The sequence below is a fragment of the Pezoporus flaviventris genome, unplaced genomic scaffold (assembly GCF_033815535.1).
Source record: "Pezoporus flaviventris isolate CSIRO_AGI_PZ_B2104156 unplaced genomic scaffold, CSIRO_AGI_Pfla_v1 ptg000146l, whole genome shotgun sequence".
NCBI classification, from domain to species: Eukaryota; Metazoa; Chordata; class Aves; order Psittaciformes; family Psittacidae; genus Pezoporus; species Pezoporus flaviventris.
The window spans coordinates 576,583-601,810 of record NW_026892694.1 but is presented as its reverse complement, the minus strand read 5'-3'; positions in this window follow the sequence as shown (position 1 = coordinate 601,810).

Genomic DNA, 25,228 nt, shown 5'->3' with positions numbered 1-25,228 from the left:
ATTTTTGGCCATTTCTATCCTGTTTAAAGGCATTTTTGGCTATTTCTAAACAATTTTTGCCATTTCTATCCCATTTTCTCCCATTTCTAACAGTTTTGAAGCCATTTCGGTTTATTTCTAGCTCAGTTTTGACATTACTAACCCGTTTTAAGCCATTTTTGGCAAATTTTAACCCACTTTTGCATACCTCTAACCATTCTTAAGCCATTTTTGGCTATTTGGAAGCAAGTTTTGCATTTTCTAACCCATATTAAGCTGTTTTTGGCTATTTCTGACCCTTCTTTACAACCTAAACTTTTATTGAAGCCATTTTTGGCTAATTCTAAACATTTTTTGGCCATTTCAAACGCAGTTTTGCCTGTTTCCAACCAGTTTAAAGCCGTTTTTGGCTGTTTCTGACCATTTTTCACTTCCTTCGACCCTTATTGAAGCCATTTTTGGCTATTTGGAAGCCAGTGTTGCATTTTCTAACCCATATTATGCTGGTTTTGGCTATTTCTGTCCCTTCTTTACCTCCTAATCTCTTTGAAGCCACTGTCGGCTATTCCTAAACCATTTTTTCCCATTTCAAAGCATGTTTTGCCTGTTTCCAACCACTTTAAAGCCATTTTTGGCTGTTTCTGACCATTTTTCTCTTCCTTCGACCCTTATTGAAGCCATTTTTGGCTACTTCTAAACATTTTTTGGCCATTTCTATCCTGTTTAAAGCCATTTTTGGCTATTTCTAAACAATTTTTGGCCATTTCTATCCTCTTTAAAGGCATTTTTGGCTATTTCTAAACAATTTTTGCCATTTCTATCCCATTTTCTCCCATTTCTAACAGTTTTGAAGCCATTTCGGTTTATTTCTAGCTCAGTTTTGACATTACTATCCCATTTTAAGCCATTTTTGGCAAATTTTAACCCACTTTTGCATGCCTCTAACCATTCTTAAGCCATTTTTGGCTATTTGGAAGCCAGTTTTGCATTTTCTAACCCATATTAAGCGGTTTTTGGCTATTTCTGACCCTTCTTTACCTCCTAAACTCTTATTGAAGCCACTGTTGGCTATTCCCAAACCATTTTTTGGCCATTTCAAACGCAGTTTTGCCTGTTTCCAACCAGTTTAAAGCCATTTTTGGCTGTTTCTGACCATTTTTCACTTCCTTCGACCCTTATTGAAGCCATTTTTGGCTATTTCTTAACATTTTTTGGCCGTTTCTATCCTGTTAAAGCCATTTTTGGCTATTTCTAAACAATTTTTGGCCATTTCTATCCTGTTTAAAGGCATTTTTGGCTATTTCTAAACAATTTTTGCTATTTCTATCTCATTTTCTCCCATTTCTAACAGTTTTGAAGCCTTTTCTGTTTATTTCTAGCTCAGTTTTGACATTACTAACTCATTTTAAGCCATTTTTGGCAAATTTTAACCCACTTTTGCATGCCTCTAACCATTCTTAAGCCATTTTTGGCTATTTGGAAGCCAGTTTTGCATTTTCTAACCCATATTAAGCGGTTTTTGGCTATTTCTGACCCTTCTTTACCTCCTAAACTCTTATTGAAGCCATTTTTGGCTAATTCTAAACATTTTTTGGCCATTTCAAACGCAGTTTTGCCTGTTTCCAACCAGTTTAAAGCCATTTTTGGCTGTTTCTGACCATTTTTCACTTCCTTCGACCCTTATTGAAGCCATTTTTGGCTATTTCTTAACATTTTTTGGCCGTTTCTATCCTGTTAAAGCCATTTTTGGCTATTTCTAAACAATTTTTGGCCATTTCTATCCTGTTTAAAGGCATTTTTGGCTATTTCTAAACAATTTTTGCCATTTCTATCTCATTTTCTCCCATTTCTAACAGTTTTGAAGCCATTTCTGTTTATTTCTAGCTCAGTATTGACATTACTAACCCGTTTTAAGCCATTTTTGGCAAATTTTAACCCACTTTTGCATACCTCTAACCATTCTTAAGCCATTTTTGGCTATTTGGAAGACAGTTTTGCATTTTCTAACCCATATTAAGCTGTTTTTGGCTATTTCTGTCCCTTCTTTACCTCCTAAACTCTTATTGAAGACATTTTTGGCTATTTCTAAACATTTTTTGGCCATTTCAAACGCAGTTTTGCCTGTTTCCAACCAGTTTAAAGCCATTTTTGGCTGTTTCTGACCATTTTTCACTTCCTTCGACCCTTATTGAAGCCATTTTTGGCTATTTCTTAACATTTTTTGGCCATTTCTATCCTGTTAAAGCCATTTTTGGCTATTTCTTAACATTTTTTGGCCATTTCTATCCTGTTTAAAGCCATTTTTGGCTATTTCTAAACAATTTTTGGCCATTTCTATCCTGTTTAAAGGCATTTTTGGCTATTTCTAAAGAATTTTTGCCATTTCTATCGCATTTTCTCCCATTTCTAACATTTTTGAAGTCATTTCTGCTTATTTCTAGCTCAGTTTTGACATTACTATCCCATTTTAAGCCATTTTTGGCAAATTTAAACCCACTTTTGCATGCCTCTAACCATTCTTAAGCCATTTTTGGCTATTTGGAAGCCAGTTTTGCATTTTCTAACCCATATTAAGCGGTTTTTGGCTATTTCTGACCCTTCTTTACCTCCTAAACTCTTATTGAAGCCACTGTTGGCTATTCCTAAACCATTTTTTCCCATTTCAAACGCAGTTTTGCCTGTTTCCAACCAGTTTAAAGCCATTTTTGGCTGTTTCTGACCATTTTTCACTTCCTTCGACCCTTATTGAAGCCATTTTTGGCTATTTCTTAACATTTTTTGGCCATTTCTATCCTGTTTAAAGCCATTTTTGGCTATTTCTAAACAATTTTTGGCCATTTCTATCCTGTTTAAAGGCATTTTTGGCTATTTCTAAACAATTTTTGGCCATTTCTATCCTGTTTAAAGGCATTTTTGGCTATTTCTAAACAATTTTTGCCATTTCTATCCCATTTTCTCCCATTTCTAACAGTTTTGAAGCCATTTCGGTTTATTTCTAGCTCAGTTTTGACATTACTAACCCGTTTTAAGCCATTTTTGGCAAATTTTAACCCACTTTTGCATACCTCTAACCATTCTTAAGCCATTTTTGGCTATTTGGAAGCAAGTTTTGCATTTTCTAACCCATATTAAGCTGTTTTTGGCTATTTCTGACCCTTCTTTACAACCTAAACTTTTATTGAAGCCATTTTTGGCTAATTCTAAACATTTTTTGGCCATTTCAAACGCAGTTTTGCCTGTTTCCAACCAGTTTAAAGCCGTTTTTGGCTGTTTCTGACCATTTTTCACTTCCTTCGACCCTTATTGAAGCCATTTTTGGCTATTTGGAAGCCAGTGTTGCATTTTCTAACCCATATTATGCTGGTTTTGGCTATTTCTGTCCCTTCTTTACCTCCTAATCTCTTTGAAGCCACTGTCGGCTATTCCTAAACCATTTTTTCCCATTTCAAAGCATGTTTTGCCTGTTTCCAACCACTTTAAAGCCATTTTTGGCTGTTTCTGACCATTTTTCTCTTCCTTCGACCCTTATTGAAGCCATTTTTGGCTACTTCTAAACATTTTTTGGCCATTTCTATCCTGTTTAAAGCCATTTTTGGCTATTTCTAAACAATTTTTGGCCATTTCTATCCTCTTTAAAGGCATTTTTGGCTATTTCTAAACAATTTTTGCCATTTCTATCCCATTTTCTCCCATTTCTAACAGTTTTGAAGCCATTTCGGTTTATTTCTAGCTCAGTTTTGACATTACTATCCCATTTTAAGCCATTTTTGGCAAATTTTAACCCACTTTTGCATGCCTCTAACCATTCTTAAGCCATTTTTGGCTATTTGGAAGCCAGTTTTGCATTTTCTAACCCATATTAAGCGGTTTTTGGCTATTTCTGACCCTTCTTTACCTCCTAAACTCTTATTGAAGCCACTGTTGGCTATTCCCAAACCATTTTTTGGCCATTTCAAACGCAGTTTTGCCTGTTTCCAACCAGTTTAAAGCCATTTTTGGCTGTTTCTGACCATTTTTCACTTCCTTCGACCCTTATTGAAGCCATTTTTGGCTATTTCTTAACATTTTTTGGCCGTTTCTATCCTGTTAAAGCCATTTTTGGCTATTTCTAAACAATTTTTGGCCATTTCTATCCTGTTTAAAGGCATTTTTGGCTATTTCTAAACAATTTTTGCTATTTCTATCTCATTTTCTCCCATTTCTAACAGTTTTGAAGCCTTTTCTGTTTATTTCTAGCTCAGTTTTGACATTACTAACTCATTTTAAGCCATTTTTGGCAAATTTTAACCCACTTTTGCATGCCTCTAACCATTCTTAAGCCATTTTTGGCTATTTGGAAGCCAGTTTTGCATTTTCTAACCCATATTAAGCGGTTTTTGGCTATTTCTGACCCTTCTTTACCTCCTAAACTCTTATTGAAGCCATTTTTGGCTAATTCTAAACATTTTTTGGCCATTTCAAACGCAGTTTTGCCTGTTTCCAACCAGTTTAAAGCCATTTTTGGCTGTTTCTGACCATTTTTCACTTCCTTCGACCCTTATTGAAGCCATTTTTGGCTATTTCTTAACATTTTTTGGCCGTTTCTATCCTGTTAAAGCCATTTTTGGCTATTTCTAAACAATTTTTGGCCATTTCTATCCTGTTTAAAGGCATTTTTGGCTATTTCTAAACAATTTTTGCCATTTCTATCTCATTTTCTCCCATTTCTAACAGTTTTGAAGCCATTTCTGTTTATTTCTAGCTCAGTATTGACATTACTAACCCGTTTTAAGCCATTTTTGGCAAATTTTAACCCACTTTTGCATACCTCTAACCATTCTTAAGCCATTTTTGGCTATTTGGAAGACAGTTTTGCATTTTCTAACCCATATTATGATGGTTTTGGCTATTTCTGACCCTTCTTTACCTCCTAAACTCTTATTGAAGCCATTTTTGGCTAATTCTAAACATTTTTTGGCCATTTCAAACGCAGTTTTGCCTGTTTCCAACCAGTTTAAAGCCATTTTTGGCTGTTTCTGACCATTTTTCACTTCCTTCGACCCTTATTGAAGCCATTTTTGGCTATTTCTTAACATTTTTTGGCCATTTCTATCCTGTTAAAGCCAGTTTTGGCTATTTCTAAAGAATTTTTGCCATTTCTATCTCATTTTCTCTCATTTCTAACAGTTTTGAAGCCATTTCTGTTTATTTCTAGCTCAGTTTTGACATTACTAACCCGTTTTAAGCCATTTTTTGGCAAATTTTAACCCACTTTTGCATGCCTCTAACCATTCTTAAGCCATTTTTGGCTATTTGGAAGCAAGTTTTGCATTTTCTAACCCATATTAAGCTGTTTTTGGCTATTTCTGACCCTTCTTTACCTCCTAAACTCTTATTGAAGCCATTTTTGGCTATTTCTAAACATTTTTTGGCCATTTCAAACGCAGTTTTGCCTGTTTCCAACCAGTTTAAAGCCATTTTTGGCTGTTTCTGACCATTTTTCACTTCCTTCGACCCTTATTGAAGCCATTTTTGGCTATTTCTTAACATTTTTTGGCCATTTCTATCCTGTTAAAGCCATTTTTGGCTATTTCTTAACATTTTTTGGCCATTTCTATCCTGTTTAAAGCCATTTTTGGCTATTTCTAAACAATTTTTGGCCATTTCTATCCTGTTTAAAGGCATTTTTGGCTATTTCTAAAGAATTTTTGCCATTTCTATCGCATTTTCTCCCATTTCTAACATTTTTGAAGCCATTTCTGCTTATTTCTAGCTCAGTTTTGACATTACTATCCCATTTTAAGCCATTTTTGGCAAATTTTAACCCACTTTTGCATGCCTCTAACCATTCTTAAGCCATTTTTGGCTATTTGGAAGCCAGTTTTGCATTTTCTAACCCATATTAAGCGGTTTTTGGCTATTTCTGACCCTTCTTTACCTCCTAAACTCTTATTGAAGCCACTGTTGGCTATTCCTAAACCATTTTTTCCCATTTCCAACCCTGTTTTGCCTGTTTCCAACCAGTTTAAAGCCATTTTTGGCTGTTTCTGACCATTTTTCACTTCCTTCGACCCTTATTGAAGCCATTTTTGGCTATTTCTTAACATTTTTTGGCCATTTCTATCCTGTTTAAAGCCATTTTTGGCTATTTCTAAACAATTTTTGGCCATTTCTATCCTGTTTGAAGGCATTTTTGGCTATTTCTAAACAATTTTTGCCATTTCTATCCCATTTTCTCCCATTTCTAACAGTTTTGAAGCCATTTCTGTTTATTTCTAGCTCAGTTTTGACATTACTAACCCATTTTAAGCCATTTTTTGGCAAATTTTAACCCACTTTTGCATGCCTCTAACCATTCTTAAGCCATTTTTGGCTATTTGGAAGCAAGTTTTGCATTTTCTAACCCATATTAAGCTGGTTTTGGCTATTTCTGACCCTTCTTTACCTCCTAAACTCTTATTGAAGCCATTTTTGGCTATTTCTAAACATTTTTTGGCCATTTCAAACGCAGTTTTGCCTGTTTCCAACCAGTTTAAAGCCATTTTTGGCTGTTTCTGACCATTTTTCACTTCCTTCGACCCTTATTGAAGCCATTTTTGGCTATTTCTTAACATTTTTTGGCCATTTCTATCCTGTTAAAGCCAGTTTTGGCTATTTCTAAAGAATTTTTGCCATTTCTATCTCATTTTCTCCCATTTCTAACAGTTTTGAAGCCATTTCTGTTTATTTCTAGCTCAGTTTTGACATTACTAACCCGTTTTAAGCCATTTTTTGGCAAATTTTAACCCACTTTTGCATGCCTCTAACCATTCTTAAGCCATTTTTGGCTATTTGGAAGCAAGTTTTGCATTTTCTAACCCATATTAAGCTGGTTTTGGCTATTTCTGACCCTTCTTTACCTCCTAAACTCTTATTGAAGCCATTTTTGGCTATTTCTAAACATTTTTTGGCCATTTCAAACGCAGTTTTGCCTGTTTCCAACCAGTTTAAAGCCATTTTTGGCTGTTTCTGACCATTTTTCACTTCCTTCGACCCTTATTGAAGCCATTTTTGGCTATTTCTTAACATTTTTTGGCCGTTTCTATCCTGTTAAAGCCATTTTTGGCTATTTCTAAACAATTTTTGGCCATTTCTATCCTGTTTAAAGGCATTTTTGGCTATTTCTAAACAATTTTTGCCATTTCTATCTCATTTTCTCCCATTTCTAACAGTTTTGAAGCCATTTCTGTTTATTTCTAGCTCAGTTTTGACATTACTAACCCATTTTAAGCCATTTTTGGCAAATTTTAACCCACTTTTGCATACCTCTAACCATTCTTAAGCCATTTTTGGCTATTTGGAAGCCAGTTTTGCATTTTCTAACCCATATTAAGCGGTTTTTGGCTATTTCTGACCCTTCTTTACCTCCTAAACTCTTATTGAAGCCATTTTTGGCTAATTCTAAACATTTTTTGGCCATTTCAAACGCAGTTTTGCCTGTTTCCAACCAGTTTAAAGCCATTTTTGGCTGTTTCTGACCATTTTTCACTTCCTTCGACCCTTATTGAAGCCATTTTTGGCTATTTCTTAACATTTTTTGGCCGTTTCTATCCTGTTAAAGCCATTTTTGGCTATTTCTAAACAATTTTTGGCCATTTCTATCCTGTTTAAAGGCATTTTTGGCTATTTCTAAACAATTTTTGCCATTTCTATCTCATTTTCTCCCATTTCTAACAGTTTTGAAGCCATTTCTGTTTATTTCTAGCTCAGTATTGACATTACTAACCTGTTTTAAGCCATTTTTGGCAAATTTTAACCCACTTTTGCATACCTCTAACCATTCTTAAGCCATTTTTGGCTATTTGGAAGCAAGTTTTGCATTTTCTAACCCATATTATGATGGTTTTGGCTATTTCTGACCCTTCTTTACCTCCTAAACTCTTATTGAAGCCATTTTTGGCTAATTCTAAACATTTTTTTGGCCATTTCAAACGCAGTTTTGCCTGTTTCCAACCAGTTTAAAGCCATTTTTGGCTGTTTCTGACCATTTTTCACTTCCTTCGACCCTTATTGAAGCCATTTTTGGCTATTTCTTAACATTTTTTGGCCATTTCTATCCTGTTAAAGCCAGTTTTGGCTATTTCTAAAGAATTTTTGCCATTTCTATCTCATTTTCTCCCATTTCTAACAGTTTTGAAGCCATTTCTGTTTATTTCTAGCTCAGTTTTGACATTACTAACCCGTTTTAAGCCATTTTTTGGCAAATTTTAACCCACTTTTGCATGCCTCTAACCATTCTTAAGCCATTTTTGGCTATTTGGAAGCAAGTTTTGCATTTTCTAACCCATATTAAGCTGTTTTTGGCTATTTCTGACCCTTCTTTACCTCCTAAACTCTTATTGAAGCCATTTTTGGCTATTTCTAAACATTTTTTGGCCATTTCAAACGCAGTTTTGCCTGTTTCCAACCAGTTTAAAGCCATTTTTGGCTGTTTCTGACCATTTTTCACTTCCTTCGACCCTTATTGAAGCCATTTTTGGCTATTTCTTAACATTTTTTGGCCATTTCTATCCTGTTTAAAGCCATTTTTGGCTATTTCTAAACAATTTTTTGCCATTTCTATCCTGTTTAAAGGCATTTTTGGCTATTTCTAAACAATTTTTGCCATTTCTATCCCATTTTCTCCCATTTCTAACAGTTTTGAAGCCATTTCGGTTTATTTCTAGCTCAGTTTTGACATTACTAACCCGTTTTAAGCCATTTTTGGCAAATTTTAACCCACTTTTGCATACCTCTAACCATTCTTAAGCCATTTTTGGCTATTTGGAAGCAAGTTTTGCATTTTCTAACCCATATTAAGCTGTTTTTGGCTATTTCTGACCCTTCTTTACAACCTAAACTTTTATTGAAGCCATTTTTGGCTAATTCTAAACATTTTTTGGCCATTTCAAACGCAGTTTTGCCTGTTTCCAACCAGTTTAAAGCCGTTTTTGGCTGTTTCTGACCATTTTTCACTTCCTTCGACCCTTATTGAAGCCATTTTTGGCTATTTGGAAGCCAGTGTTGCATTTTCTAACCCATATTATGCTGGTTTTGGCTATTTCTGTCCCTTCTTTACCTCCTAACCTCTTTGAAGCCACTGTTGGCTATTCCTAAACCATTTTTTCCCATTTCAAACCATGTTTTGCCTGTTTCCAACCACTTTAAAGCCATTTTTGGCTGTTTCTGACCATTTTTCTCTTCCTTCGACCCTTATTGAAGCCATTTTTGGCAACTTCTAAACATTTTTTGGCCATTTCTATCCTGTTTAAAGGCATTTTTGGCTATTTCTAAACAATTTTTGCCATTTCTATCTCATTTTCTCCCATTTCTAACAGTTTTGAAGCCATTTCTGTTTATTTCTAGCTCAGTTTTGACATTACTAACCCATTTTAAGCCATTTTTGGCAAATTTTAACCCACTTTTGCATGCCTCTAACCATTCTTAAGCCATTTTTGGCTATTTGGAAGCCAGTTTTGCATTTTCTAACCCATATTAAGCGGTTTTTGGCTATTTCTGACCCTTCTTTACCTCCTAAACTCTTATTGAAGCCATTTTTGGCTAATTCTAAACATTTTTTGGCCATTTCAAACGCAGTTTTGCCTGTTTCCAACCAGTTTAAAGCCATTTTTGGCTGTTTCTGACCATTTTTCACTTCCTTCGACCCTTATTGAAGCCATTTTTGGCTATTTCTTAACATTTTTTGGCCATTTCTATCCTGGTAAAGCCATTTTTGGCTATTTCTAAACAATTTTTGGCCATTTCTATCCTGTTTAAAGGCATTTTTGGCTATTTCTAAACAATTTTTGCCATTTCTATCTCATTTTCTCCCATTTCTAACAGTTTTGAAGCCATTTCTGTTTATTTCTAGCTCAGTTTTGACATTACTAACCCATTTTAAGCCATTTTTGGCAAATTTTAACCCACTTTTGCATACCTCTAACCATTCTTAAGCCATTTTTGGCTATTTGGAAGCCAGTTTTGCATTTTCTAACCCATATTAAGCGGTTTTTGGCTATTTCTGACCCTTCTTTACCTCCTAAACTCTTATTGAAGCCATTTTTGGCTAATTCTAAACATTTTTTGGCCATTTCAAACGCAGTTTTGCCTGTTTCCAACCAGTTTAAAGCCATTTTTGGCTGTTTCTGACCATTTTTCACTTCCTTCGACCCTTATTGAAGCCATTTTTGGCTATTTCTTAACATTTTTTGGCCGTTTCTATCCTGTTAAAGCCATTTTTGGCTATTTCTAAACAATTTTTGGCCATTTCTATCCTGTTTAAAGGCATTTTTGGCTATTTCTAAACAATTTTTGCCATTTCTATCTCATTTTCTCCCATTTCTAACAGTTTTGAAGCCATTTCTGTTTATTTCTAGCTCAGTTTTGACATTACTAACCCATTTTAAGCCATTTTTGGCAAATTTTAACCCACTTTTGCATACCTCTAACCATTCTTAAGCCATTTTTGGCTATTTGGAAGCCAGTTTTGCATTTTCTAACCCATATTAAGCGGTTTTTGGCTATTTCTGACCCTTCTTTACCTCCTAAACTCTTATTGAAGCCATTTTTGGCTAATTCTAAACATTTTTTGGCCATTTCAAACGCAGTTTTGCCTGTTTCCAACCAGTTTAAAGCCATTTTTGGCTGTTTCTGACCATTTTTCACTTCCTTCGACCCTTATTGAAGCCATTTTTGGCTATTTCTTAACATTTTTTGGCCGTTTCTATCCTGTTAAAGCCATTTTTGGCTATTTCTAAACAATTTTTGGCCATTTCTATCCTGTTTAAAGGCATTTTTGGCTATTTCTAAACAATTTTTGCCATTTCTATCTCATTTTCTCCCATTTCTAACAGTTTTGAAGCCATTTCTGTTTATTTCTAGCTCAGTATTGACATTACTAACCTGTTTTAAGCCATTTTTGGCAAATTTTAACCCACTTTTGCATACCTCTAACCATTCTTAAGCCATTTTTGGCTATTTGGAAGCAAGTTTTGCATTTTCTAACCCATATTATGATGGTTTTGGCTATTTCTGACCCTTCTTTACCTCCTAAACTCTTATTGAAGCCATTTTTGGCTAATTCTAAACATTTTTTGGCCATTTCAAACGCAGTTTTGCCTGTTTCCAACCAGTTTAAAGCCATTTTTGGCTGTTTCTGACCATTTTTCACTTCCTTCGACCCTTATTGAAGCCATTTTTGGCTATTTCTTAACATTTTTTGGCCATTTCTATCCTGTTAAAGCCAGTTTTGGCTATTTCTAAAGAATTTTTGCCATTTCTATCTCATTTTCTCCCATTTCTAACAGTTTTGAAGCCATTTCTGTTTATTTCTAGCTCAGTTTTGACATTACTAACCCGTTTTAAGCCATTTTTTGGCAAATTTTAACCCACTTTTGCATGCCTCTAACCATTCTTAAGCCATTTTTGGCTATTTGGAAGCAAGTTTTGCATTTTCTAACCCATATTAAGCTGTTTTTGGCTATTTCTGACCCTTCTTTACCTCCTAAACTCTTATTGAAGCCATTTTTGGCTATTTCTAAACATTTTTTGGCCATTTCAAACGCAGTTTTGCCTGTTTCCAACCAGTTTAAAGCCATTTTTGGCTGTTTCTGACCATTTTTCACTTCCTTCGACCCTTATTGAAGCCATTTTTGGCTATTTCTTAACATTTTTTGGCCATTTCTATCCTGTTAAAGCCATTTTTGGCTATTTCTAAACAATTTTTTGCCATTTCTATCCTGTTTAAAGGCATTTTTGGCTATTTCTAAACAATTTTTGCCATTTCTATCCCATTTTCTCCCATTTCTAACAGTTTTGAAGCCATTTCGGTTTATTTCTAGCTCAGTTTTGACATTACTAACCCGTTTTAAGCCATTTTTGGCAAATTTTAACCCACTTTTGCATACCTCTAACCATTCTTAAGCCATTTTTGGCTATTTGGAAGCAAGTTTTGCATTTTCTAACCCATATTAAGCTGTTTTTGGCTATTTCTGACCCTTCTTTACAACCTAAACTTTTATTGAAGCCATTTTTGGCTAATTCTAAACATTTTTTGGCCATTTCAAACGCAGTTTTGCCTGTTTCCAACCAGTTTAAAGCCGTTTTTGGCTGTTTCTGACCATTTTTCACTTCCTTCGACCCTTATTGAAGCCATTTTTGGCTATTTGGAAGCCAGTGTTGCATTTTCTAACCCATATTATGCTGGTTTTGGCTATTTCTGTCCCTTCTTTACCTCCTAACCTCTTTGAAGCCACTGTTGGCTATTCCTAAACCATTTTTTCCCATTTCAAACCATGTTTTGCCTGTTTCCAACCACTTTAAAGCCATTTTTGGCTGTTTCTGACCATTTTTCTCTTCCTTCGACCCTTATTGAAGCCATTTTTGGCAACTTCTAAACATTTTTTGGCCATTTCTATCCTGTTTAAAGGCATTTTTGGCTATTTCTAAACAATTTTTGGCCATTTCTATCCTGTTTAAAGGCATTTTTGGCTATTTCTAAACAATTTTTGCCATTTCTATCGCATTTTCTCCCATTTCTAACAGTTTTGAAGCCATTTCGGTTTATTTCTAGCTCAGTTTTGACATTACTAACCCATTTTAAGCCATTTTTGGCAAATTTTAACCCACTTTTGCATGCCTCTAACCATTCTTAAGCCATTTTTGGCTATTTGGAAGCCAGTTTTGCATTTTCTAACCCATATTAAGCGGTTTTTGGCTATTTCTGACCCTTCTTTACCTCCTAAACTCTTATTGAAGCCATTTTTGGCTAATTCTAAACATTTTTTGGCCATTTCAAACGCAGTTTTGCCTGTTTCCAACCAGTTTAAAGCCATTTTTGGCTGTTTCTGACCATTTTTCACTTCCTTCGACCCTTATTGAAGCCATTTTTGGCTATTTCTTAACATTTTTTGGCCATTTCTATCCCGGTAAAGCCATTTTTGGCTATTTCTAAACAATTTTTGGCCATTTCTATCCTGTTTAAAGGCATTTTTGGCTATTTCTAAACAATTTTTGCCATTTCTATCTCATTTTCTCCCATTTCTAACAGTTTTGAAGCCATTTCTGTTTATTTCTAGCTCAGTTTTGACATTACTAACCCATTTTAAGCCATTTTTGGCAAATTTTAACCCACTTTTGCATACCTCTAACCATTCTTAAGCCATTTTTGGCTATTTGGAAGCCAGTTTTGCATTTTCTAACCCATATTAAGCGGTTTTTGGCTATTTCTGACCCTTCTTTACCTCCTAAACTCTTATTGAAGCCATTTTTGGCTAATTCTAAACATTTTTTGGCCATTTCAAACGCAGTTTTGCCTGTTTCCAACCAGTTTAAAGCCATTTTTGGCTGTTTCTGACCATTTTTCACTTCCTTCGACCCTTATTGAAGCCATTTTTGGCTATTTCTTAACATTTTTTGGCCGTTTCTATCCTGTTAAAGCCATTTTTGGCTATTTCTAAACAATTTTTGGCCATTTCTATCCTGTTTAAAGGCATTTTTGGCTATTTCTAAACAATTTTTGCCATTTCTATCTCATTTTCTCCCATTTCTAACAGTTTTGAAGCCATTTCTGTTTATTTCTAGCTCAGTATTGACATTACTAACCCGTTTTAAGCCATTTTTGGCAAATTTTAACCCACTTTTGCATACCTCTAACAATTCTTAAGCCATTTTTGGCTATTTGGAAGCAAGTTTTGCATTTTCTAACCCATATTATGATGGTTTTGGCTATTTCTGACCCTTCTTTACCTCCTAAACTCTTATTGAAGCCATTTTTGGCTAATTCTAAACATTTTTTGGCCATTTCAAACGCAGTTTTGCCTGTTTCCAACCAGTTTAAAGCCATTTTTGGCTGTTTCTGACCATTTTTCACTTCCTTCGACCCTTATTGAAGCCATTTTTGGCTATTTCTTAACATTTTTTGGCCATTTCTATCCTGTTAAAGCCAGTTTTGGCTATTTCTAAAGAATTTTTGCCATTTCTATCTCATTTTCTCCCATTTCTAACAGTTTTGAAGCCATTTCTGTTTATTTCTAGCTCAGTTTTGACATTACTAACCCGTTTTAAGCCATTTTTTGGCAAATTTTAACCCACTTTTGCATGCCTCTAACCATTCTTAAGCCATTTTTGGCTATTTGGAAGCAAGTTTTGCATTTTCTAACCCATATTAAGCTGTTTTTGGCTATTTCTGACCCTTCTTTACCTCCTAAACTCTTATTGAAGCCATTTTTGGCTATTTCTAAACATTTTTTGGCCATTTCAAACGCAGTTTTGCCTGTTTCCAACCAGTTTAAAGCCATTTTTGGCTGTTTCTGACCATTTTTCACTTCCTTCGACCCTTATTGAAGCCATTTTTGGCTATTTCTTAACATTTTTTGGCCATTTCTATCCTGTTAAAGCCATTTTTGGCTATTTCTTAACATTTTTTGGCCATTTCTATCCTGTTTAAAGCCATTTTTGGCTATTTCTAAACAATTTTTGGCCATTTCTATCCTGTTTAAAGGCATTTTTGGCTATTTCTAAAGAATTTTTGCCATTTCTATCGCATTTTCTCCCATTTCTAACATTTTTGAAGCCATTTCGGTTTATTTCTAGCTCAGTTTTGACATTACTATCCCATTTTAAGCCATTTTTGGCAAATTTTAACCCACTTTTGCATGCCTCTAACCATTCTTAAGCCATTTTTGGCTATTTGGAAGCCAGTTTTGCATTTTCTAACCCATATTAAGCGGTTTTTGGCGATTTCTGACCCTTCTTTACCTCCTAAACTCTTATTGAAGCCACTGTTGGCTATTCCTAAACCATTTTTTCCCATTTCCAACCCTGTTTTGCCTGTTTCCAACCAGTTTAAAGCCATTTTTGGCTGTTTCTGACCATTTTTCACTTCCTTCGACCCTTATTGAAGCCATTTTTGGCTATTTCTTAACATTTTTTGGCCATTTCTATCCTGTTTAAAGCCATTTTTGGCTATTTCTAAACAATTTTTTGCCATTTCTATCCTGTTTAAAGGCATTTTTGGCTATTTCTAAACAATTTTTGCCATTTCTATCCCATTTTCTCCCATTTCTAACAGTTTTGAAGCCATTTCGGTTTATTTCTAGCTCAGTTTTGACATTACTAACCCGTTTTAAGCCATTTTTGGCAAATTTTAACCCACTTTTGCATACCTCTAACCATTCTTAAGCCATTTTTGGCTATTTGGAAGCAAGTTTTGCATTTTCTAACCCATATTAAGCTGTTTTTGGCTATTTCTGACCCTTCTTTACAACCTAAACTTTTATTGAAGCCATTTTTGGCTAATTCTAAACATTTTTTGGCCATTTCAAACGCAGTTTTGCCTGTTTCCAACCAGTTTAAAGCCGTTTTTGGCTGTTTCTGACCATTTTTCACTTCCTTCGACCCTTATTGAAGCCATTTTTGGCTATTTGGAAGCCAGTGTTGCATTTTCTAACCCATATTATGCTGGTTTTGGCTATTTCTGTCCCTTCTTTACCTCCTAACCTCTTTGAAGCCACTGTTGGCTATTCCTAAACCATTTTTTCCCATTTCAAACCATGTTTTGCCTGTTTCCAACCACTTTAAAGCCATTTTTGGCTGTTTCTGACCATTTTTCTCTTCCTTCGACCCTTATTGAAGCCATTTTTGGCAACTTCTAAACATTTTTTGGCCATTTCTATCCTGTTTAAAGGCATTTTTGGCTATTTCTAAACAATTTTTGGCCATTTCTATCCTGTTTAAAGGCATTTTTGGCTATTTCTAAACAATTTTTGCCATTTCTATCTCATTTTCTCCCATTTCTAACAGTTTTGAAGCCATTTCTGTTTATTTCTAGCTCAGTTTTGACATTACTAACCCATTTTAAGCCATTTTTGGCAAATTTTAACCCACTTTTGCATGCCTCTAACCATTCTTAAGCCATTTTTGGCTATTTGGAAGCCAGTTTTGCATTTTCTAACCCATATTAAGCGGTTTTTGGCTATTTCTGACCCTTCTTTACCTCCTAAACTCTTATTGAAGCCATTTTTGGCTAATTCTAAACATTTTTTGGCCATTTCAAACGCAGTTTTGCCTGTTTCCAACCAGTTTAAAGCCATTTTTGGCTGTTTCTGACCATTTTTCACTTCCTTCGACCCTTATTGAAGCCATTTTTGGCTATTTCTTAACATTTTTTGGCCATTTCTATCCTGGTAAAGCCATTTTTCGCTATTTCTAAACAATTTTTGGCCATTTCTATCCTGTTTAAAGGCATTTTTGGCTATTTCTAGACCATTTTTTGCCATTTCTATCGCATTTTCTCCCATTTCTAACAGTTTTGAAGCCATTTCGGTTTATTTCTAGCTCAGTTTTGACATTACTAACCCGTTTTAAGCCATTTTTGGCAAATTTTAACCCACTTTTGCATACCTCTAACCATTCTTAAGCCATTTTTGGCTATTTGGAAGCCAGTTTTGCATTTTCTAACCCATTTTAAGCTGTTTTTGGCTATTTCTGACCCTTCTTTTCCTCCTAAACTCTTATTGAAGCCGTTTTTGGCTAATTCTAAACATTTTTTGGCCATTTCAAACGCAGTTTTGCCTGTTTCCAACCAGTTTAAAGCCATTTTTGGCTGTTTCTGACCATTTTTCACTTCCTTCGACCCTTATTGAAGCCATTTTTGGCTACTTCTAAACATTTTTTGGCCATTTCTATCCTGTTTAAAGGCATTTTTGGCTATTTCTAAACAATTTTTGGCCATTTCTATCCTGTTTAAAGCCATTTTTGGCTATTTCTAAACAATTTTTGGCCATTTCTATCCTGTTTAAAGGCATTTTTGGCTATTTCTAAACAATTTTTGCCATTTCTATCTCATTTTCTCCCATTTCTAACAGTTTTGAAGCCATTTCGGTTTATTTCTAGCTCAGTTTTGACATTACGAACCCGTTTTAAGCCATTTTTGGCAAATTTTAACCCACTTTTGCATACCTCTAACCATTCTTAAGCCATTTTTGGCTATTTGGAAGCCAGTTTTGCATTTTCTAACCCATATTAAGCTGTTTTTGGCTATTTCTGACCCTTCTGTACCTCCTAAACTCTTATTGAAGCCATTTTTGGCTAATTCTAAACATTTTTTGGCCATTTCAAACGCAGTTTTGCCTGTTTCCAACCAGTTTAAAGCCATTTTTGGCTGTTTCTGACCATTTTTCACTTCCTTCGACCCTTATTGAAGCCATTTTTGGCTATTTCTTAACATTTTTTGGCCATTTCTATCCTGTTAAAGCCATTTTTCGCTATTTCTAAACAATTTTTGGCCATTTCTAACCTGTTTAAAGGCATTTTTGGCTATTTCTAAAGAATTTTTGCCATTTCTATCGCATTTTCTCCCATTTCTAACAGTTTTGAAGCCATTTCGGTTTATTTCTAGCTCAGTTTTGACATTACTATCCCATTTTAAGCCATTTTTGGCAAATTTTAACCCACTTTTGCATGCCTCTAACCATTCTTAAGCCATTTTTGGCTATTTGGAAGCCAGTTTTGCATTTTCTAACCCATATTAAGCTGTTTTTGGCTATTTCTGACCCTTCTTTACCTCCTAAACTCTTATTGAAGCCATTTTTGGCTAATTCTAAACATTTTTTGGCCATTTCAAACGCAGTTTTGCCTGTTTCCAACCAGTTTAAAGCCATTTTTGGCTGTTTCTGACCATTTTTCACTTCCTTCGACCCTTATTGAAGCCATTTTTGGCTATTTCTTAACATTTTTTGGCCATTTCTATCCTGTTAAAGCCAGTTTTGGCTATTTCTAAAGAATTTTTGCCATTTCTATCTCATTTTCTCCCATTTCTAACAGTTTTGAAGCCATTTCTGTTTATTTCTAGCTCAGTTTTGACATTACTAACCCGTTTTAAGCCATTTTTTGGCAAATTTTAACCCACTTTTGCATGCCTCTAACCATTCTTAAGCCATTTTTGGCTATTTGGAAGCAAGTTTTGCATTTTCTAACCCATATTAAGCTGTTTTTGGCTATTTCTGACCCTTCTTTACCTCCTAAACTCTTATTGAAGCCATTTTTGGCTAATTCTAAACATTTTTTGGCCATTTCAAACGCAGTTTTGCCTGTTTCCAACCAGTTTAAAGCCATTTTTGGCTGTTTCTGACCATTTTTCACTTCCTTCGACCCTTATTGAAGCCATTTTTGGCTATTTCTTAACATTTTTTGGCCATTTCTATCCTGTTAAAGCCAGTTTTGGCTATTTCTAAAGAATTTTTGCCATTTCTATCTCATTTTCTCCCATTTCTAACAGTTTTGAAGCCATTTCTGTTTATTTCTAGCTCAGTTTTGACATTACTAACCCGTTTTAAGCCATTTTTTGGCAAATTTTAACCCACTTTTGCATGCCTCTAACCATTCTTAAGCCATTTTTGGCTATTTGGAAGCAAGTTTTGCATTTTCTAACCCATATTAAGCTGTTTTTGGCTATTTCTGACCCTTCTTTACCTCCTAAACTCTTATTGAAGCCATTTTTGGCTATTTCTAAACATTTTTTGGCCATTTCAAACGCAGTTTTGCCTGTTTCCAACCAGTTTAAAGCCATTTTTGGCTGTTTCTGACCATTTTTCACTTCCTTCGACCCTTATTGAAGCCATTTTTGGCTATTTCTTAACATTTTTTGGCCATTTCTATCCTGTTAAAGCCATTTTTGGCTATTTCTTAACATTTTTTGGCCATTTCTATCCTGTTTAAAGCCATTTTTGGCTATTTCTAAACAATTTTTGGCCATTTCTATCCTGTTTAAAGGCATTTTTGGCTATTTCTAAAGAATTTTTGCCATTTCTATCGCATTTTCTCCCATTTCTAACATTTTTGAAGCCATTTCGGTTTATTTCTAGCTCAGTTTTGACATTACTATCCCATTTTAAGCCATTTTTGGCAAATTTTAACCCACTTTTGCATGCCTCTAACCATTCTTAAGCCATTTTTGGCTATTTGGAAGCCAGTTTTGCATTTTCTAACCCATATTAAGCGGTTTTTGGCTATTTCTGACCCTTCTTTACCTCCTAAACTCTTATTGAAGCCATTTTTGGCTAATTCTAAACATTTTTTGGCCATTTCAAACGCAGTTTTGCCTGTTTCCAACCAGTTTAAAGCCATTTTTGGCTGTTTCTGACCATTTTTCACTTCCTTCGACCCTTATTGAAGCCATTTTTGGCTATTTCTTAACATTTTTTGGCCATTTCTATCCTGTTTAAAGCCATTTTTGGCTATTTCTAAACAATTTTTGGCCATTTCTATCCTGTTTAAAGGCATTTTTGGCTATTTCTAAACAATTTTTGCCATTTCTATCCCATTTTCTCCCATTTCTAACAGTTTTGAAGCCATTTCTGTTTATTTCTAGCTCAGTATTGACATTACTAACCCGTTTTAAGCCATTTTTGGCAAATTTTAACCCACTTTTGCATACCTCTAACCATTCTTAAGCCATTTTTGGCTATTTGGAAGCAAGTTTTGCATTTTCTAACCCATATTATGATGGTTTTGGCTATTTCTGACCCTTCTTTACCTCCTAAACTCTTATTGAAGCCATTTTTGGCTAATTCTAAACATTTTTTGGCCATTTCAAACGCAGTTTTGCCTGTTTCCAAGCAGTTTAAAGCCATTTTTGGCTGTTTCTGACCATTTTTCACTTCCTTCGACCCTTATTGAAGCCATTTTTGGCTATTTCTTAACATTTTTTGGCCATTTCTATCCTGTTAAAGCCAGTTTTGGCTATTTCTAAAGAATTTTTGCCATTTCTATCTCATTTTCTCCCATTTCTAACAGTTTTGAAGCCATTTCTGTTTATTTCTAGCTCAGTTTTGACATTACTAACCCGTTTTAAGCCATTTTTTGGCAAATTTTAACCCACTTTTGCATGCCTCTAACCATTCTTAAGCCATTTTTGGCTATTTGGAAGCAAGTTTTGCATTTTCTAACCCATATTAAGCTGTTTTTGGCTATTTCTGACCCTTCTTTACCTCCTAAACTCTTATTGAAGCCATTTTTGGCTATTTCTAAACATTTTTTGGCCATTTCAAACGCAGTTTTGCCTGTTTCCAACCAGTTTAAAGCCATTTTTGGCTGTTTCTGACCATTTTTCACTTCCTTCGACCCTTATTGAAGCCATTTTTGGCTATTTCTTAACATTTTTTGGCCATTTCTATCCTGTTAAAGCCATTTTTGGCTATTTCTTAACATTTTTTGGCCATTTCTATCCTGTTTAAAGCCATTTTTGGCTATTTCTAAACAATTTTTGGCCATTTCTATCCTGTTTAAAGGCATTTTTGGCTATTTCTAAAGAATTTTTGCCATTTCTATCGCATTTTCTCCCATTTCTAACATTTTTGAAGCCATTTCGGTTTATTTCTAGCTCAGTTTTGACATTACTATCCCATTTTAAGCCATTTTTGGCAAATTTTAACCCACTTTTGCATGCCTCTAACCATTCTTAAGCCATTTTTGGCTATTTGGAAGCCAGTTTTGCATTTTCTAACCCATATTAAGCGGTTTTTGGCGATTTCTGACCCTTCTTTACCTCCTAAACTCTTATTGAAGCCACTGTTGGCTATTCCTAAACCATTTTTTCCCATTTCCAACCCTGTTTTGCCTGTTTCCAACCAGTTTAAAGCCATTTTTGGCTGTTTCTGACCATTTTTCACTTCCTTCGACCCTTATTGAAGCCATTTTTGGCTATTTCTTAACATTTTTTGGCCATTTCTATCCTGGTAAAGCCATTTTTCGCTATTTCTAAACAATTTTTGGCCATTTCTATCCTGTTTAAAGGCATTTTTGGCTATTTCTAGACCATTTTTTGCCATTTCTATCGCATTTTCTCCCATTTCTAACAGTTTTGAAGCCATTTCGGTTTATTTCTAGCTCAGTTTTGACATTACTAACCCGTTTTAAGCCATTTTTGGCAAATTTTAACCCACTTTTGCATACCTCTAACCATTCTTAAGCCATTTTTGGCTATTTGGAAGCCAGTTTTGCATTTTCTAACCCATTTTAAGCTGTTTTTGGCTATTTCTGACCCTTCTTTTCCTCCTAAACTCTTATTGAAGCCGTTTTTGGCTAATTCTAAACATTTTTTGGCCATTTCAAACGCAGTTTTGCCTGTTTCCAACCAGTTTAAAGCCATTTTTGGCTGTTTCTGACCATTTTTCACTTCCTTCGACCCTTATTGAAGCCATTTTTGGCTACTTCTAAACATTTTTTGGCCATTTCTATCCTGTTTAAAGGCATTTTTGGCTATTTCTAAACAATTTTTGGCCATTTCTATCCTGTTTAAAGGCATTTTTGGCTATTTCTAAACAATTTTTGCCATTTCTATCTCATTTTCTCCCATTTCTAACAGTTTTGAAGCCATTTCTGTTTATTTCTAGCTCAGTTTTGACATTACTAACCCATTTTAAGCCATTTTTGGCAAATTTTAACCCACTTTTGCATGCCTCTAACCATTCTTAAGCCATTTTTGGCTATTTGGAAGCCAGTTTTGCATTTTCTAACCCATATTAAGCGGTTTTTGGCTATTTCTGACCCTTCTTTACCTCCTAAACTCTTATTGAAGCCATTTTTGGCTAATTCTAAACATTTTTTGGCCATTTCAAACGCAGTTTTGCCTGTTTCCAACCAGTTTAAAGCCATTTTTGGCTGTTTCTGACCATTTTTCACTTCCTTCGACCCTTATTGAAGCCATTTTTGGCTATTTCTTAACATTTTTTGGCCATTTCTATCCTGGTAAAGCCATTTTTCGCTATTTCTAAACAATTTTTGGCCATTTCTATCCTGTTTAAAGGCATTTTTGGCTATTTCTAGACCATTTTTTGCCATTTCTATCGCATTTTCTCCCATTTCTAACAGTTTTGAAGCCATTTCGGTTTATTTCTAGCTCAGTTTTGACATTACTAACCCGTTTTAAGCCATTTTTGGCAAATTTTAACCCACTTTTGCATACCTCTAACCATTCTTAAGCCATTTTTGGCTATTTGGAAGCCAGTTTTGCATTTTCTAACCCATTTTAAGCTGTTTTTGGCTATTTCTGACCCTTCTTTTCCTCCTAAACTCTTATTGAAGCCGTTTTTGGCTAATTCTAAACATTTTTTGGCCATTTCAAACGCAGTTTTGCCTGTTTCCAACCAGTTTAAAGCCATTTTTGGCTGTTTCTGACCATTTTTCACTTCCTTCGACCCTTATTGAAGCCATTTTTGGCTACTTCTAAACATTTTTTGGCCATTTCTATCCTGTTTAAAGGCATTTTTGGCTATTTCTAAACAATTTTTGGCCATTTCTATCCTCTTTAAAGCCATTTTTGGCTATTTCTAAACAATTTTTGGCCATTTCTATCCTGTTTAAAGGCATTTTTGGCTATTTCTAAACAATTTTTGCCATTTCTATCTCATTTTCTCCCATTTCTAACAGTTTTGAAGCCATTTCGGTTTATTTCTAGCTCAGTTTTGACATTACGAACCCGTTTTAAGCCATTTTTGGCAAATTTTAACCCACTTTTGCATACCTCTAACCATTCTTAAGCCATTTTTGGCTATTTGGAAGCCAGTTTTGCATTTTCTAACCCATATTAAGCTGTTTTTGGCTATTTCTGACCCTTCTGTACCTCCTAAACTCTTATTGAAGCCATTTTTGGCTAATTCTAAACATTTTTTGGCCATTTCAAACGCAGTTTTGCCTGTTTCCAACCAGTTTAAAGCCATTTTTGGCTGTTTCTGACCATTTTTCACTTCCTTCGACCCTTATTGAAGCCATTTTTGGCTATTTCTTAACATTTTTTGGCCATTTCTATCCTGGTAAAGCCATTTTTCGCTATTTCTAAACAATTTTTGGCCATTTCTAACCTGTTTAAAGGCATTTTTGGCTATTTCTAAAGAATTTTTGCCATTTCTATCGCATTTTCTCCCATTTCTAACAGTTTTGAAGCCATTTCGGTTTATTTCTAGCTCAGTTTTGACATTACTATCCCATTTTAAGCCATTTTTGGCAAATTTTAACCCACTTTTGCATGCCTCTAACCATTCTTAAGCCATTTTTGGCTATTTGGAAGCCAGTTTTGCATTTTCTAACCCATATTAAGCTGTTTTTGGCTATTTCTGACCCTTCTTTACCTCCTAAACTCTTATTGAAGCCATTTTTGGCTAATTCTAAACATTTTTTGGCCATTTCAAACGCAGTTTTGCCTGTTTCCAACCAGTTTAAAGCCATTTTTGGCTGTTTCTGACCATTTTTCACTTCCTTCGACCCTTATTGAAGCCATTTTTGGCTATTTCTTAACATTTTTTGGCCATTTCTATCCTGTTAAAGCCAGTTTTGGCTATTTCTAAAGAATTTTTGCCATTTCTATCTCATTTTCTCCCATTTCTAACAGTTTTGAAGCCATTTCTGTTTATTTCTAGCTCAGTTTTGACATTACTAACCCGTTTTAAGCCATTTTTTGGCAAATTTTAACCCACTTTTGCATGCCTCTAACCATTCTTAAGCCATTTTTGGCTATTTGGAAGCAAGTTTTGCATTTTCTAACCCATATTAAGCTGTTTTTGGCTATTTCTGACCCTTCTTTACCTCCTAAACTCTTATTGAAGCCATTTTTGGCTAATTCTAAACATTTTTTGGCCATTTCAAACGCAGTTTTGCCTGTTTCCAACCAGTTTAAAGCCATTTTTGGCTGTTTCTGACCATTTTTCACTTCCTTCGACCCTTATTGAAGCCATTTTTGGCTATTTCTTAACATTTTTTGGCCATTTCTATCCTGTTAAAGCCAGTTTTGGCTATTTCTAAAGAATTTTTGCCATTTCTATCTCATTTTCTCCCATTTCTAACAGTTTTGAAGCCATTTCTGTTTATTTCTAGCTCAGTTTTGACATTACTAACCCGTTTTAAGCCATTTTTTGGCAAATTTTAACCCACTTTTGCATGCCTCTAACCATTCTTAAGCCATTTTTGGCTATTTGGAAGCAAGTTTTGCATTTTCTAACCCATATTAAGCTGTTTTTGGCTATTTCTGACCCTTCTTTACCTCCTAAACTCTTATTGAAGCCATTTTTGGCTATTTCTAAACATTTTTTGGCCATTTCAAACGCAGTTTTGCCTGTTTCCAACCAGTTTAAAGCCATTTTTGGCTGTTTCTGACCATTTTTCACTTCCTTCGACCCTTATTGAAGCCATTTTTGGCTATTTCTTAACATTTTTTGGCCATTTCTATCCTGTTAAAGCCATTTTTGGCTATTTCTTAACATTTTTTGGCCATTTCTATCCTGTTTAAAGCCATTTTTGGCTATTTCTAAACAATTTTTGGCCATTTCTATCCTGTTTAAAGGCATTTTTGGCTATTTCTAAAGAATTTTTGCCATTTCTATCGCATTTTCTCCCATTTCTAACATTTTTGAAGCCATTTCGGTTTATTTCTAGCTCAGTTTTGACATTACTATCCCATTTTAAGCCATTTTTGGCAAATTTTAACCCACTTTTGCATGCCTCTAACCATTCTTAAGCCATTTTTGGCTATTTGGAAGCCAGTTTTGCATTTTCTAACCCATATTAAGCGGTTTTTGGCTATTTCTGACCCTTCTTTACCTCCTAAACTCTTATTGAAGCCATTTTTGGCTAATTCTAAACATTTTTTGGCCATTTCAAACGCAGTTTTGCCTGTTTCCAACCAGTTTAAAGCCATTTTTGGCTGTTTCTGACCATTTTTCACTTCCTTCGACCCTTATTGAAGCCATTTTTGGCTATTTCTTAACATTTTTTGGCCATTTCTATCCTGTTTAAAGCCATTTTTGGCTATTTCTAAACAATTTTTGGCCATTTCTATCCTGTTTAAAGGCATTTTTGGCTATTTCTAAACAATTTTTGCCATTTCTATCCCATTTTCTCCCATTTCTAACAGTTTTGAAGCCATTTCTGTTTATTTCTAGCTCAGTATTGACATTACTAACCCGTTTTAAGCCATTTTTGGCAAATTTTAACCCACTTTTGCATACCTCTAACCATTCTTAAGCCATTTTTGGCTATTTGGAAGCAAGTTTTGCATTTTCTAACCCATATTATGATGGTTTTGGCTATTTCTGACCCTTCTTTACCTCCTAAACTCTTATTGAAGCCATTTTTGGCTAATTCTAAACATTTTTTGGCCATTTCAAACGCAGTTTTGCCTGTTTCCAAGCAGTTTAAAGCCATTTTTGGCTGTTTCTGACCATTTTTCACTTCCTTCGACCCTTATTGAAGCCATTTTTGG